The sequence below is a fragment of the Camellia sinensis genome, chromosome 8 (assembly GCF_055761805.1).
Source record: "Camellia sinensis isolate YWXY chromosome 8, ASM5576180v1, whole genome shotgun sequence".
NCBI lineage: Eukaryota > Viridiplantae > Streptophyta > Magnoliopsida > Ericales > Theaceae > Camellia > Camellia sinensis.
This window is the reverse complement of record NC_138968.1, coordinates 48571492-48588948: the sequence shown is the minus strand read 5'-3', so window position 1 is coordinate 48588948 and position 17457 is coordinate 48571492.

Genomic DNA, 17457 nt, shown 5'->3' with positions numbered 1-17457 from the left:
ATACACATGCCCCTTTATATATATATATATATATATTTATAATGATTGTTAATCTCAAAATATATGAGTCTCCCCCTGAATTAATGCACTAAAAATTACATTAATTTGAAGAAACAAATTACCAATCTATAATACCAAGGGCCATTAAGATCCGGCCATAAATAACTACACCAAGTGCACTAGCATAAAAGGAGAATATAAAAATAAAAAACAATTTCTTCAAACAAAGTAGAAGCAACCATTATTAAATCCAAGAGAATTTGGAGCACATACAACAAGTAAAAAAATATAACACAGTGCAACAAGAATTTCAACATGTTGATCGGTGATGACCTTGATGATCGGAAGAAATGGAGAAGATTGGGTAGATCGGTGACGAATTTGTGTAGATCGGCAATGGATCTTGATGGATCAGTCACGGATCTTGATGGATCGGTGATGGAACTTGATGAATCGGTAAAGATGGTGATGCAGATTTCAGGTGGAGAAGTGATGGAGTTCGGTGGATTGGTGAGGGATTTGGGTGGATGATGGTAGAGATAAATGTGATGGATGATTTTGTGGATGGTGAAGATGGTTGTAGACGATGGTGAGCATGGAGATGGAGTCGGCTGAGGATGTGAGAAAGAAAAGGAAAGCGAGAGACCAAGAGAAAGAGAAAAAGAGAGAGTGAGGAAGAGAGTGGGTGAGAGATAGAGACGGAACGGGAGAGAGAGAGAAAAATTATATATATAAATATATGTATATTATTATTATTGTTATTATTTTTTATAATAATAATTATTATTACAATAATTATTTTATTTAATTATTTAAAAAAAATCATTTTTTAATATAAACATTATATTGGAGTATTCATCATACCAAGTTCTGTTCTAATATAACAAAATTGTTCTTCATTTAGAGGCTTGGTAAATATGTCAGCTAATTGACAATTTGTAGGCACAAATTTGAGTTCAATGTCACCTTTGAGTACATGATCTCTTAGAAAATGATGCCTTATCTAAATGTGTTTAGTGCGTGAATGCTGAATAGGATTTTTTGAAAGATTAATGGCACTTGTGTTGTCACATTTAATAGGAATATGATCATAGTGAAGTCTAAAATCTTGAAGTTGTTGTTTCATCTAAAGCAATTGTGCACAACACCCAACGGCAGCAATGTATTCTGCTTTAGCAGTTAACAGAGCCACTGAGTTTTGTTTTTTGCAAAACCAAAAAGTGAGTGAGTGTCCAAGAAAATGACAAGTGCCACTAGTGCTTTTTCGGTCAAGTCTACATCCCGCAAAGTCGGCATCTGAGTAACCAAAAAGTTCAAAGGTGGTTCCTTTAGGATACCATAATCCCAAATTTGGTGTCACGACCTCAAACCGCCCCTAGTAGGATGGTGCCGTGATGGCCAGTAATCCGAGATTACCGAAGGCTAACTTTAAAAATTCACACACAACCAGAGTATAAATATAAGGGGCTCACAAGTACGGAAGCAAAACATACAAATCTAATTAGTCCATAAGAGCTGTGCGTAAGTTGAATGAAATGGCATACATCTCCACATGGGTTACAACTTAGTTACGAATGAAGTAAAGTACATATTACATCTTGATCAAAAGGCTTCTCAGGCCGACGTATGCAAAATACAAGTATTACAAGTCGAGAAGCATAATTTTCAAGATTTCCGACATGACAAAAATCCAAACAAGCTCGCGAATCACATCTAGGCGTCACCGCCTTCTTGCTCATCACCTACATATATATAGAGAGGGTGAGCTTGGATACTCAGTGAATGATATAAATAATAAAGGGGTTTGCATGAATAATAGCAAAGTCTTTTCAAAACGATACATATCGAAACTTTATATAACAAGGGATGGACCTCGTCCATCTAGCAAATCTTCAAAGCTTCAAGGGGTGCTTACTAGCATCGACATATTACAAATGATGACATTCCGGACAAACAAACCCACGCGGTAAATCGTCAGTGGCAAAACAAGACAAAACAAGGGAGATATCTCAAACAATGGTGCAGTTGCATTATAGTCCCCTGGCACTAAGGACTTTCAAAACAAGATGTGCAGTTGCATTATAGTCCCCTGGCACTAAGGACTTTTCTAAGAATGTCATCAAAACAAGATAATACTTGATATACAAAATAGGGATAATCATTCATACTTGATCAAATACTTTTCAAAACAAGGTAAAGCAAAGCTTATCAAAACATGATAACATAGCTTTATTAAAAATACCACTCACTTAGTTCTTCAACGTCGGGGTTAAGACAAAAGTCCGAGTCCTACAAACACATGGCAAAGTCTATTGAACGTACTTTCAAACAAGATTCACATGCAAACGGATGATCTCGGCATTCATCAAAACTAAGTTAAATTAAAACAAAACACTGTTTTTCATCTCGGGAAAAATATGCTGGGCACCAACCAGGTCTTGGCCGGGGTCCCACACTTTCTCGCCGAGGTGTGGTTTCGACGGCCACATTCAAAAGCGAAGTCGGGAAAATCTGGGTTTCCCTTTGAGGAACATGAAGAACATGAAGATGGCGAAGATGAAGGACATGCATGCTAAAATCATAACTTGTTATTACAAAGTCTGAGATTTCATGCTATGAGTTCGAAAACATGGACCTGGGCACCCATATAAAAGGATCTTGTGAGAACAAACGCAAAAATATGGTTCTTGATGCAAACTTCCGGATCAAAACAAGACTTTCTTCAAGAACATAAGAACACTATTTTCTCTTACCAAAACCGACTTTAAATCAATGCAAGGCATGCAGAACAGGTTCGATCATGCAATGCAGCTAGACGATTACTAAGAACAACAAGAGTAGATTAAGATTCTAACCTCAAAACTTGAATTTAACGGTTCAAACTCCCACGGTCAAGCTTGGAGGTCCACTCTCTCACTCAAAAGCTTCTCCTTCTTCTTCCTAGAGTCTCTCTCTCTCTCTAGAAGACAAGATTTGGTACTAAAATGATATGTTTTCTCGACAGTCACTGACTCAACCCTTTGCTGGGACACGTGGCATCGGCTGATTGGTTCTACTAAAAAAGGTGACTGACTGACAAGACAAGACCATGACAAAGTGTGTTCAACAAGCTAGACGGCAAGAGCACTCCGACAAGTGATGATCTTGGCTAAGGGCAAAGCTTCGGCAAGTAGGGTGGCCACGACATTGGCTTGGAAGGACAACACTTGACTAAGCTGTGCCACACCTTGGCCTAGATGTGCCACACCTCGGTCTAGGTCATACCATTCCAGGAACAAAATCACTAAGCGCAAGGATCAAGGATCTAGAATGCCTAGATAATAACATCTCGGCCTAGATGACGCACATCTCGGCCAATATGCTAGGGTGAAGATGGAGGTCAACCGAAGTGGTTCCAAGATAGTTCTAAGTGTGGAAAGCTTCCAAGGTGTCTAGGCTTAAGATGACCTCGGCAATACACTAGGCAAGAACAAAGCATGCAAGTAACACTCAAGAAAAACAAGACAGGATTTGCAAATGCACATAACAAAACAAGATCATATATAAATGTATGCAAGTATGACTAAGTTGAAGTGAGAGTTGTTACATTTGGAGTGCCAACAAGATATCTGAAAATGCGTTTGACTGCGGTGATGTGTGACTCTTTCGGTGCAGATTGAAAACGTGCACACATACAAACATTAAACATTATGTTGGGCCTACTTGCAGTGAGATAGAGTAAAGAACGAATCATACCTCGATATTTCTTTTCATCTACAGGTTTACCTTGCTCATCTTTGTCGACTTTTATCGATGTGCTCATTGGAGTTGCTGCAGGCTTTGAAGATTCCATTTCAAACCTTTTGAGTAGATCTTTGATATATTTCGTTTGATTTAAATGGATTCCATCATTAGTTTGTTTAATTTGAAGACTAAGAAAGTAATTTAATTCTCTCATCATACTCATTTCAAACTCACCCTGTATGTCTTTAGCAAACTCTTTGCATAAATTTTTATTAGTAGCACCAAAAATGATATCATCAACATAAATTTGAACAATTAGCATATCTTCTTTTTTGATTTTTATAAAAAGTGTTGTATCAATTTTTCCTCTACAAAAACCTTTGTCAAGTAGAAAATTGCTCAATCTTTCATACCATGCTCTAGGAGCTTGTTTCAAGCCGTATAAAGCTTTTGAAAGTTTGAAAACATGATCTGGGTATTTATGATTTTCAAAACCAGGAGGTTGTTCAACATAGACTTTCTCTGAAATATACCCATTCAAAAAAGCACTTTTAACATCCATTTGATATAATTTAAAATCTTTAAAACACGCAAAAGCAAGTAACATTCTAATAGCTTTAAGTCTAGCAATTGGTGCAAAAGTTTCATCAAAATCAATTCCCTCTTCTTGATTATAGCCTTGAGCTACTAATATAGCTTTATTTCTAGTAACAACTCCTGATTCGTCCATTTTATTTCGAAAAACCCATTTTGTACCAATAACGGAATGATCCTTAGGTCGAGGGGTCAAAAACCAAACTTCATTTCTTTCAAATTGATTTAATTCTTCTTGCACTGCCAAAATCTAGTTTTCATCATTTTCAGCTTCTAAAAATGATTTGGGTTTAATTTGTGAAACAAATGCTAAGTTACCACAAATATTTCTAACAGAGGAACGAGTTTTTATACCTTCCGCCGCATCACCTATGATGAGGTCTTTGGGGTGGCCATGAGCATACTTCTATTCTTTTGGTAGATTTGAGTCATTTTCTGGAAGAGCATATATTTCTTGAAGTTTCTCCATTGTCATTTCTTCGTTATGTTCGCGTAATGGATTTTCTTCATTTTTCTTTTTGTAAATGCTCTCCATGCTTGGTTGATTTTCTACAATATCATTACTTACAAGATTCTTGGAAATAATATCGTTAGATTTATCAAAAACAACATGCACAGATTCTTCAACAAGTAGAGTTCTTTTATTGAATACTCTATAAGCTTTACTAAACATAGAATAACCAAGAAATATAGCTTCATCCGATTTAGCATCAAATTTTCCTAAGTTATCTTTATTGTTATTTAATACAAAGCATTTACAACCAAAAGCACACAAGTGACTAATATTAGGTTTTTTACCTTTCCAAAATTCGTAAGGAGTTTTCTTAAGAATATGTCTAATCATGGCACGATTTATAACATAGCATGCAGTGTTTATAGCTTCCGCCCAAAAATATTTAAGCAAATTATTTTCACAAAGCATAGTACGAGCCATTTCTTCAAGAGTTCTATTTTTTCTTTCAACCACACCGTTTTGTTGAGGAGTCCTAGGGGCTGAAAAATTATGATCTATTCCTAAGTCATCACAAAACTTAATAAAATCATCATTTTCAAATTCTCTACCATGGTCACTTCTAATACTACAAATATTAAGATTTTTCTCATTTTGAATTCTTTTACAAAGTTTTGAGAAATTATAAAAAGCTTCATTTTTGTGTGCTAAAAATAATACCCATGTATATCTAGTATAATCATCAACACAAACAAGGGCATAAGATTTTCCTCCTAAACTTAATGTTCTAGATGGTCCGAATAGATCAATATGTAAGAGTTGAAGGGGTCTAGTAGTTGAAACGATATTTTTAGATTTAAAAGAAATTCTAGTTTGTTTTCCAAATTAACATGCATCACAAAGTTTATCTTTTTCAAAAATAATTTTTGGTAAACCTATGACTAACTCATTTTTTGAAAGTTTGGAAATTAAATCAAAATGAGCATGTCCTTATCTTCTATGCCAAAGCCAACCATTATCATTTATAGCAGATAAACATTTAATGTTAAAATGAGAAGATAAATCATGTAAATCAAACACATACATTCTCATGTCTATAACCTACAAATAAAGTTTTGTTTTTTAGGGTATTTTCAATAGTGCAATGAGTTTTCTCAAAAATAACTCTATAACCTTTATCACATAATTGACTAATGCTAAGTAAGTTATGTTTTAAATCTTCAACAAATAAAACATTTTCAATAATAGGAGAGGGATTTTTACCAATACTTCCTACACCAATGATTTTACCCTTGCTATTGTCGCCAAAAGTCACATATCCGCCATCCTTTGGTTGAAGTGTGGCGAACATAGCTTTATTTCCAGTCATGTGCCTCGAACATGCACTGTCGAGATACCATCTATCGTTACTGGATTTTGTCTTGAAACATACCTACAAAAATTTGGTTTTTCTATTGGTACCCATTTTTTCTTGGGTCCATAAAAGTTAGAATTTGATACTCTTGAACTGTCCTTAGGGACCCACATCTTTTTTATTTTAGCAAAAGGATTTCTTTTAACAGGACATGAAGGTGAAATATGACCTTTTGTACCACAAAAATGACAAGTGAGATGAGAGTGATTAGAAGATGCATACACAAAGCCATTTTTGACAGTTTTTACTTTTGAAAAGGTTTATATCCAATTCCGGCCCTACCAAAAGTACGATTTTGATTTTTAAGAATTTTATCTAAAGTTTCTTAGCCTTGAGTGAATTTTGAAAGAGTATTTTTCAAGTTTTCAATATTTTCTTTCAAAATAATTTGCTCCTTTTTTTAAAGACTCATTTTCTTTTTGCAATACAACTAAATGTTTTTCAGAAATTGAAGACTCTTTTCGAATTAAAATCTCATTTCCCTTTTTCATTTTCATGGCTTCATTTTCTAGAACATTTATCTTGGAAGTCAATGATTCATTTTCTTTTGATAAACTTGAAATTACTTTCTTTTGACAATTACTTTTCAAACTAAGTTTCTTAAATTCAGCATGTAATTCATCAAATGTAAAGGATTCGTCATTTACCTCATTTTCATTTTCAAGTGCTATTAAGCATAGGTTAGCAACCTCATTTTTGCAAACTTCGGTTTCTGTGTCGCTTTCATCACTATCTTCTCCCCATGCTGCAATCATAGCTTTCTTCTTATCCTTTTTGAATTTTTTCTTAAGTTCTAGACATTCTGATTTGTAATGTCCAGGCTTGTTGCATTCGTAGCAGGTTACTTCAGATTTTTTGTGATTTTCTCCTCTTTGAAAATCCCTGTTGTTGAAGTCTTTTTTGAAAAAATTTCGTACGCCTTGTTTCTTTCTCACAAACCTTTGGAACTTTCTAGTGATGAATGTCATTTCTTCATCCTCATCTGAATCATCTTCCTTATCCTCTTGATATTTCAAGGTAGATTTGAAGGTTGTTCCTTTCTTCTTGTTGTTGTCCTCCTCTTCCTTTCCTTCTTGCATTATGAGCTCATGAGTTAAGAGAGATCCCATTAACTCATCTAGACTTAGTTTTGATAAATCCTTGGCCTCGGTAATGGTAATGACTTTTGTCTCCCAACTTTTTGACAATGACCTAAGCACTTTTCTTACAATTTCAGCATTAGTATATATTTTTCCAAGAGAAGTTAAACCATTAATAATATCAGTAAAGCAAGTAAACATTTGAGGAATAGTCTCATCAAGCTTCATTTTAAAGAGTTCATAATTATGGACTAGCAAACTAACTCTAGATTCTTTAACTTGTTCGGTTCCCTCATGAGTCACTATAAGCTTGTCCCAAATTTCTTTTGCGGTTTTACATGTGAAAATTCTGTTGAACTCGTTGGCATCTAAGGCACAGTACAACATGTTTATGGCTTTGACATTAATTTGGGCCATTCTAGTATCTGATTCATCCCACTCATCTTCAGGTTTTGGTACCCTAAGTCCATCTACGGTTTTGGTAGGAATTTTTGGACCATTACAAATAATTTTTCAACATTCATAATCATTAGATTGAACATGTATGGTCATCCTAGTTTTTCAATAACTAAAATTTGTACCGCTAAATAGTGGTGGCCTATTGGATGCTTGTCCCTTGGGTAAAGAATAACTAGGGGTTGCTATGATCTACTCTAAGACGGTTAGGTCACACAAACTAGAGTTTAGGCTCTGATACCAATTGTTATCCCAGATAGGCAACCTAAGAGGGGGGTGAATTGGGTTATTAAAAATTTCACAATATTAAAAATAACACACTATTCAGAATTTTAATAAACAAAAAAAACAGAATAATAATTATCAATAAAAAAGTAGGAGAGATAGAGAGAGAAAATCAAACACTGCGATTTATAGTGGTTCGGCACGCCAGGCCTACGCCCACTCCCCAAGGAACCTCTTTGAGAATTTCTTTACTATCAATTGAATAAATACACCACCAAACTTGTGGATTTGACACAGGACTTACTCTTATCTATTGAGCCTCACTCAACAATAAATGCCTTACCCTTACAAAATTTCTCACAAAAATAAGGAATAAGAATAAGTGGTACTTGAACCCACTTTTACAATAATTCTCTCACAAAGAGTAGATATGAAAGTGTAAGAACAAAAGCTAGACTTAGATCTGAAAGTGAAAGAGCAGAATACAATTTGGAGCTCACAGAAAATTTTCTCTTCAAATTCTTAATTTTTCTCCACACACAACACTTCTATTTATACACAAAAATATACCCGTTGGACGCTCCTTGCTGACGTCATGGATGACATCTATTTGTTTCAACTTTTCATCATGAGGCATCCTTTGTTCCAACTTTTCATCATGAGGCATCTTTTCTTTTTGTCAAACATAGTGGCCGAATTTGAACAAAACTCACAAACATGTGGGTTTTGATTAATATATATATAGTATAAATATATATATATATATATGAAAAAAAAATCCTGCAAAGTCCACATTATAAAGATATAACTTTAACATTTAAATTCAAACTTCAACATGTGAATTAAAATTCAATATGCTGCAATTTTGCAACCATTTCTTTGTGTATTATATCGTGTATGATTTTTCACATGCTAATAATTAATGTTTCCACACACTAATATATATGATTGCTTCTGTGATGTATGCTATTATATATATAAAGTTCTAATCAATTATTTGCATATATAGAAAAAATCTCTTTAATAATATTTATGATGGATCTGAAAATATATGCCATTTTTAAAATATTGTATATGATATAGAGATTTTAAACTAAATATATCCTACCACTACATTTGGGTATATTACTTTTGTCAAAAGAAGACAACTCATATTTGTCAAGATAATACAACCAATCAATCATTTTTGTCAAAATAATATAATTAATCAATTTTTAATTTTGTCAAAAAATGAATAGTGATCAGCCTAAATTTTCAAAAAGTGAATAGTAAAGTTTTCAAAAATATTTTTATTTAACTAATATTTAACAAATATATATATTTTAAAAAGATAATATTTTGTGTCAAATAAATATGTACATTAAAAAAAATCCAAATTGTTTCAAATAATATTTTAGACATCATCAAAAGTAAATAATACAAATAATATTTTAGACATCATCAAAATTAAATAATATGATTAACAATATATATATATTATGTGTATGTACAAGCGCGAAATAATCTTCTCGTATAATCCTATTGATCAAGTTTGCACTCCTCCAAACAACGTTGCTTTGCCACCTGAAAACACAAACGTGAGCTAACCGGCGGGTGTGTGCCGGAAACCCCTCCGATACTTAAGTCAACAACTAGACAATAGACAATAAGCTCTGTGTATTCTAGAATAAGAATTGTGATACCTATTCATAGGTCCTGCTATGACTTTTATAGATTCTGTTCGGTCCAATCCTAGTAGGATTCTAACTCTCCTTATAAGAGTCCTCCTAGGAATCACACACCATACTCACTACCAACCAAGTGAGATGGTTTGCACAATCCTAGTAGGACTCTACTCTCCTTAGCAGAGTTCTCCTAGGAATTACATTTTCAAGGATAATGCATATTCTGATAACTCCTTACGCACTACTTGTCTAAGTAAGATAGTTGCAACTCTTACTCTGGTTAGCACAAGACGTAACTGTGCTTACACAGCTTGGTGTTAATTAAGTCAATTCAGTCAACCTAATCTTTGGAATGACCTCTTGCCCAGCTATCTTTTAGCTCGGCCCTATTCCCACAGATACCTCAGTTTACGACCGCTAGACCAGGCCACTGATAGCCCACCTTTGACCGAACCAATGCGACCAAGGACCAAGGCTACCGAGATAATTACTTCGGTTCGTGGCTTGGCCCAAGACTATATTTATCTCAGTCCATACCAACGGACTTACTTAGCTCGGCCCAATTTATGCATAAATTACCCTCTCAGTGTATAAATACTATACATAAGGGCATAATTGTCTAACAAAAAATATAAAATTAGAAAAAAAATCACATGAAATAAAAATATAAATACATAGAATTAATCATGCTATAATAATTCTTAGTGTACCTAATAAATTATAACAATTTTAAAATAAATTTATTAACAAAAATTCTTTTATTATATCTTCTCATATTTTTTAATTATCTAATATAATTTTACAAGTCTCACTATTTTCGTAAGGAGTGCCTAAGACTAAGTGCTGGTTTGTAGTGTCCTAAAAAAGTGTACTTTTTGTCTTTTTGGACTAAAAAAGTTGAAAAAAAAATATGGAGGTTTGGGTTAACTTTTTAACTTTTTATGAAAAAATGTGTATTAAAAAATTGTATAAAAAAAATGTGTAAGAGAAGATTAGAGAGAAGTGGGTCCAGCCGTACAACCTGCGTGTGTGAATTGGAGTAGAAAATTATTGGCTAATTTTTTGGCATTGTACTAGACGGTTTTGTTTGGCCCGTGGGGGTCATAACGGGTCCCATTTTAATAATCTGAACTGTTCAATGTGTGTAATGCGTCGAACACTATGTACCTATAAAAAATCACGTTAATCGGATATCGATAGCTATCTGATCAGATTTATTTATTTTTCAATTATAAATTATAACACCATCCATTAGTTGTACATAACTGACTTGATCATATAGTTATCGATATCTGATCAATGTGATTTTTTGCAAATATATAGTACCTGACGATTTCTACACATTGAACGGTTCAGATTTTCAAAATGGGACCCGTGATAGCCCCCATGAAACGAACAACGGTGTGTGTAAAAAGCACACCCAATCATTTCTTGTTTTCCCCACTGCCACACAGCAGCTGCACGGGTCATCAATTCCGTGTGTACTTTTGTTGAAAAAAAATGATTTTTTAATTTTTTTTTTAATGAATAGTGATATCTTTTTGAATTTTGGAGTAACTTTTTGACTTTTTAACTTATACAATAGATGCCAAACAAGCCCTAATTAATAGCTTCTCTAATACGAGGCCGTCCTTTACTGCTGTAATGTGCGGACCACCCTAGAGCAGATTACTCTTTTTAAAGGGGAAAATTTGGCAACTAGTGGCGGTGCACGATACGTCATGTCGTACTTGGGCTAATTCAACTTCTTTTATTTATTTATTTATTTATTGTACTTTTGTTTGTGACTATTATGCCGATCATTCATGGTTCTGGCTAACAAATATTTTTAGTTTATAAAGCAGAAGATAAAAATTTTTTTATAAAATACTGTAAGAAAAATCACTATTAAGTGAAAATTATATGAAATTATTATATATTTATTACAAAATTATTATATATTTATGAAAAAATTTATGACTTTCACTGTCTTAAAAATTTTTCTAAAAAATATACAATACTTTTCACTAAATACATTTTTATTAAAATTAATACATTTTTAATATTTTAACATATTTTAAAAATACTTTTTACACATTTTACAACACTAAATAATATTTATGGAATATTTGTTAGCATTTACCTTTATAAATTATTTATTTTGATAAAAATATAATTAATTATGTACTTTTGAGTGTAATTCAATCAAGAAATATGTTATGAAATGAGCAAAGTATTCTAACCTCAATCGATAATTATCCAAATTACAAATGACTATCTAAGAGCATCTTCAATCCTGAACCAAAATTTTATCAAATTTGAGTAAAAAAATGATTTTTTTCTCAATCTGATACCGAGTGCTCCAACGGTTGATTTTCATCAAATTTTCATCAAATCTGTGCCGGGATAACCGGTTGGTCGACCGATTAAGCCAAATTTTTTTTTTTTGATTTTTGATTTTTTTTTAGAACTGTTTGAACCTTTTAGTGGTCGACCGATTGGTCGACCGGCCGGTTAATCGGTAAGGCAAATTTATTTATTTATTTATTTTTTCAACTATTTGAACTTTTTTTGAAACTGTTTGAACCTTTTGGTGGTCAACCGGTTGATCAACCGACCGGTCAACCGGTTGGTCTCCCCCAACGGTCATGCACAGTGTTTTGGTGAATGCGGAGCCTGTCCTCCTTTTGGTGAAACGTTTGGTGAATTCTCGATTTGATATTAGTTTGATAAAATCATTAGAGCTCCAAACAATACTTTTTTTATCAAATTTTAAATTTGATACTAAATTTAATGAAAAATTAGAGATGGTCTAATATGTAAAAATGACCCAAACCTCACTTTATAGGCTTTAAAAGCTAACTCCGTAATAGAACATACGAAGACAAAAATACTCTTGTAACAAAGTTAAGTCGCCGTTTGGCAATTCAGGTTTAAGCTACCGTAAACACATACGATAACATAGACTACAAAAGCACATAACGACAAGATGAGATCACGTGAGTGCTAAGGGATTGATGGCGAATGTAAAATTATCAAATTACCCACCAAAGCATATCAATCAATACATAGCAGTACGATTGTGTAAAATATTACCCAATCTGTTAAAATCGTATCGATTTGTATTAATTTATATCACTCTAATCGTTAGTCATGATTTGAACTTTAAAATTTATAATTCGCCTTGTAAACTGCTCCGTTCCGTTATAATTGATATATATATATATATATATTAATCTCTAATGAAATATTAAAGTAAAAATAAGTGAGAGAGAAATTTAAGATATGAAATTTATTACAAATTAGTAATCATATATATAAAATATATTATGTAAAATTACTTTGGATTATATATATAAAAAAAATATTATATAAATTAGTATTATATAGGAAAAATTATGCAAATAGTCCTTATACTTTACACGATGTGTTAATTTGATCTCCGTAATTTTAATTTGCTCGATTTTGCCCCTTAATTTAACGGATTGTGCCATTTTAGTCCAATAAATAATAGCTGTTAAGTTAATTTAACAGAAAGTCAAATAATGTGTCAATTTGGTAATTGTATTTTTCATAATATGTCAATTTAATCCCTGTTAAAATCAAGATAATTGAAACTACAAGGACCAAATTGACACATAGTGTAAAGTACAGGGACCAAATTGACACATTATTTGACCTTCTGTTAAATTAATTTAACAACCGTTATTTATTGGACTAAAATGAAACAATCTGTTAAATTAAGGAACAAAATTGAGCAAATTGAAATTACAGGGATCAAATTGACATATAGTGTAAAGTACAAGGATTATTTGCATAATTTACCCTATTATATATTATGCAAATGCATGATAATTAATTAAAATATTGTTCAATTCGTCAATCCGTCAAAAACTATCTAAATCACAATTTGTCAATCAACTAATTGTCTAGTCATGCCATCCTACCCTGTTTGCATCTCTGTTAGGCATAACTTGATTTGTTTTGAAGTTTTTCTCTCTTGCATCAGATCTTTTTTGTGTGTAGTATGTATGTTGAAAACCCGTCCTTGTGAGGCCTTTGTTGGAATCTGATTTTGTTGGCGTCATTGGAGTCATGAAAAAATAATTGGGGATTTTGAAAACCATTTTTTGCACTATGATGTTGAAAAATCAGTAACAATTTTCTCCACACAATCCAGTTGTTTTCGATTTTTCTGGGTGTTGTCTTTGTAGAAATTTCCTGAAGTATTATTTCCATTTTTTTTGCAACCAAGAACCAAAAAAAAAAAATCATTATCCTACAACAACAAATTTTTGCCTTCGGTCATGTTTTTATTTTTATTTTTATTTTGTATGCATTTTTTTAATATAAATTTTAGTTTTTCCAAAATCCATATAACACCTTTTCGGATGCAAGGTACTTCATGACCTATTATTTTCCCTTTTTATTTTATTTTATTTTTATTTTTATGCATTTCGTAATGCAACCAACACATCTGTTTTTATTTTTTTTGTTTAAATTAGTTTTTTACAAAATTCATATAACTGTTATGGTGTCGTTTGGTAACACTTACATTTTCAGTTTTCTGTTTATATTTACAAAAATTTAAAAAACTCAAATAAAAACTTGTTTGGTAAAATTTTTAATTTATAAATCAGTGATCTCAGTTTATAAATTTGGCCAAAAAATGAAAACACAAAAAATGTGTTTCCATTTTGAGTTTTCAGTTTTTTTTTTTTACCACCCAACACTAGCCACCACCAGCCACCATTTTTCACCCCCGGCTTCCGCCACCACCACCCACCCCCCACCCCCCACCACCACATGCCACCACCACTCGCCACCCACCTTCCACCACCACCACCCATCACCACCACCCACCACCCACCTGCCACCCACTCACCACCACCACCCACCCCTCGCCGTTGCCACCACCACCACCACCACCACCACCCACCCGCCATCCACTCGCCACCACCCACCACCCGCCACTACCATCCATCGCCCGTCATCACCACCCGCTACCTACTTGCCACCACCACTCACCACCCACCTGCCACCACCACCACTCACCCACTCGCTACCACCTACCACCCACCACCATCACCCATCCACCCACCACCACCACCACCCGCCACCACCCGCCATTTGCCACCCACCCGCCACCACCCGCCATCGTCACCCAGCCACCCACCCACCCGCCATCTACCACCCGCCGCCCACCGCTGCCGCCACCACCACCCACTCGCTACCACCCACTACCCGCCACCGTCACCCACCCACCCACCCACCACCACCACCACCACCACCACCACCACCAGCCACTTACCCGCCACCACCACCCACCCGCCATCCGCCACCCACTTGCCACCACCACCACCACCCACTCGTTACCACCCACTCGTTACCACCCACCACCCGCCACCGTCACCCACCCACCCACCCCCACCACCCACTCGCCACCAGGTACCCACCGTCACCACTTTCCACCACCGTCTTCCGCCGCCACTTGCCACTACTTGTCATTTCTCACTCTTTTTTATATTTTTAAATTTTTTAAAACATTTTGTCAATTACCAAACGCGTTTGTAGTTTATGCTTTTCTAAAAATAAACAAAAACCAGTTTATAAAATTTTTGTAAATATAAACTGAAAACGTAAACGTTACCAAACACACTGCATTTCCTACTACAACCAAAATCCGAATGTTTTTGTAATGCAACCAACAAATTTATGATTTCAATTTTTGAAATTTTTTTTAATGCATTTAAAAAGGCACTCTGTTGTGTTTTTTATTTTTTACAAATGTTCATATAAATTTCTTTGACAGGCTTGCGAATTGGTTTGCCAGTTTGCAAAATCCATTTACCTCGTTTTCGGAAGCCGTTTGCTAAACTAATTTCAAAACCAAATGTTGAAGCCATTTTCAAGTTGGTGTTTCATATTTGTTACACTGCATTTATTTTTTTTACAAAAAGACAAGTGTTACATAGTTTTTGCAAATCAGTATTATTTTACAATGCAAACCAGTATTCTTTTACAGTGCAAACCAGTTTTGCAAACCCGTGTTACAAAAAAGACAAGCAAATATTTTTGTTTACACTACAAACCAGTGTTACCTTACGAACCAATATTCATTTTTCTTACATAGGCTTTTGCTAATTCTATTATTTGTCATGTTAAGGAAAGGAATTTTATTTTCTACAACCTTGCTAATCATGAGTGTTTTGGTCATTGTGTTATTTGTCATTTTTGTTACACTGCAAATATTTGTTACATTAGAAGTGATGATGAAACCACTTGGGTTTAGTGGCATCATGCAAGCTCATGAGTAAAGTATAGGCCACACATTCCCATCCATTTCCAAACAAGTCTTCCTTTTTGTTACATTGTGCATCCATTGATATTTCTCTTCACACTGCAAAAATGTTGTTTATTGTTTTCCCAATGTATAACATGTCAATCAAATACAGGGTACAATGTCCATGCTCAATGTCCATATGTTCAATGTTCAATGTCCAAAATGGCTAACAAATAAATAAAAGATGATCAATTGGGTTGCTATTCAAATATTACCACGAACATCAAATTTATCTGTTGTCTCCATTATTCCCTTGTTCAATTTGCTATATATTATGGTTTTCCATGTTCGATATGTTCATATGACTTTTTTATGACACTCATATCTGTATTCGTGGGGAGTGTTCAGTTTTCATGTTTCCTTCCTTATTTTTATAGACACATACCACAAGAAATATTTGAACATGTTTGTTGCCCAATTTCGTAAAACTAGTCTTTCTTTGGACACGTTGACAATAATAAAATGAAAACACACTTTCTTACGCCTTGTCTAGTTCTTGTAGTCTTATATGTTACAAAACAAAACATGACTTCTTTTATGTCAACTGGCACGTCTACTACATGATCACGTCGCATGTGTGACTGTGGCTATGGTCAATGTCTTGTCAAGATTTTAAGATCTCACAAAAATCCAAGGCATGCTTACTATGATTGTCCCCGTCCTGTGGTGAGTATACCCTTTCTTTTCAGTGATAAATTTCATTTCATCCGGACCCTTTAACTAGTAACTTTGTAAATTTTTTTGTCAACAATGTTTAAGTTGGATTGGTTGGTGTGACAAACCAAGGAGACAGACCACCGCGCATGACTCTGCCACTAACGACATTGTCATGCACTTGCGGGATGATGTCATTCACATTCAACAAATATTGCGTATCTTGAAAACCATTGTTTCTGTGCAATGCATTGTAGTTGTTATTTTGTTGTTGTGTATGTAAAACCGATCCAAGTTTAGCAACATAGTTGCAAAGCTGCGAATGTAATGACTTATGTTTGTTGTGGACTTGTTAGTTTTGTGCATGACATGTAACGTATGTGATTTGGAGCTACATAACTGTTTGTCTTTAAATACCAGTACGTAATATTTTTTGTTTTATGTCATATTGCCTAGTCTATTTTATTGAGCAAATCGGGTTGGGTGAGTATTATGTATGCTAGTAAATACGGTACTTACTCTTTCATGTATTCATGCATAGTTGTTATGGATTCCACATGTACCTCGTCGAAAAATAAAGGGATTGCAAAGGGTAGACTGATCATTATTGACGACATAGACCATGTTCTCAAAGCTATGTGGGATATTGAATCCACCAAGATTTTCTTAGAGCTTATTTCTGATGAGATTATTGAGAAAACCGCCCATTCATGGTATTGAGCACAGCTGGGTACAAGTCATTGGCGCAAAAGTTAGAAAAAAAAATGGCAAAAAACATGATGTGAAACAGTTGAAAGACAAGTATGCGAACTTGGAAAAGGAGTGGACTACTTGGATCAAGTTGAAGGATGGTAAGGAATTACGGGAATTGGATT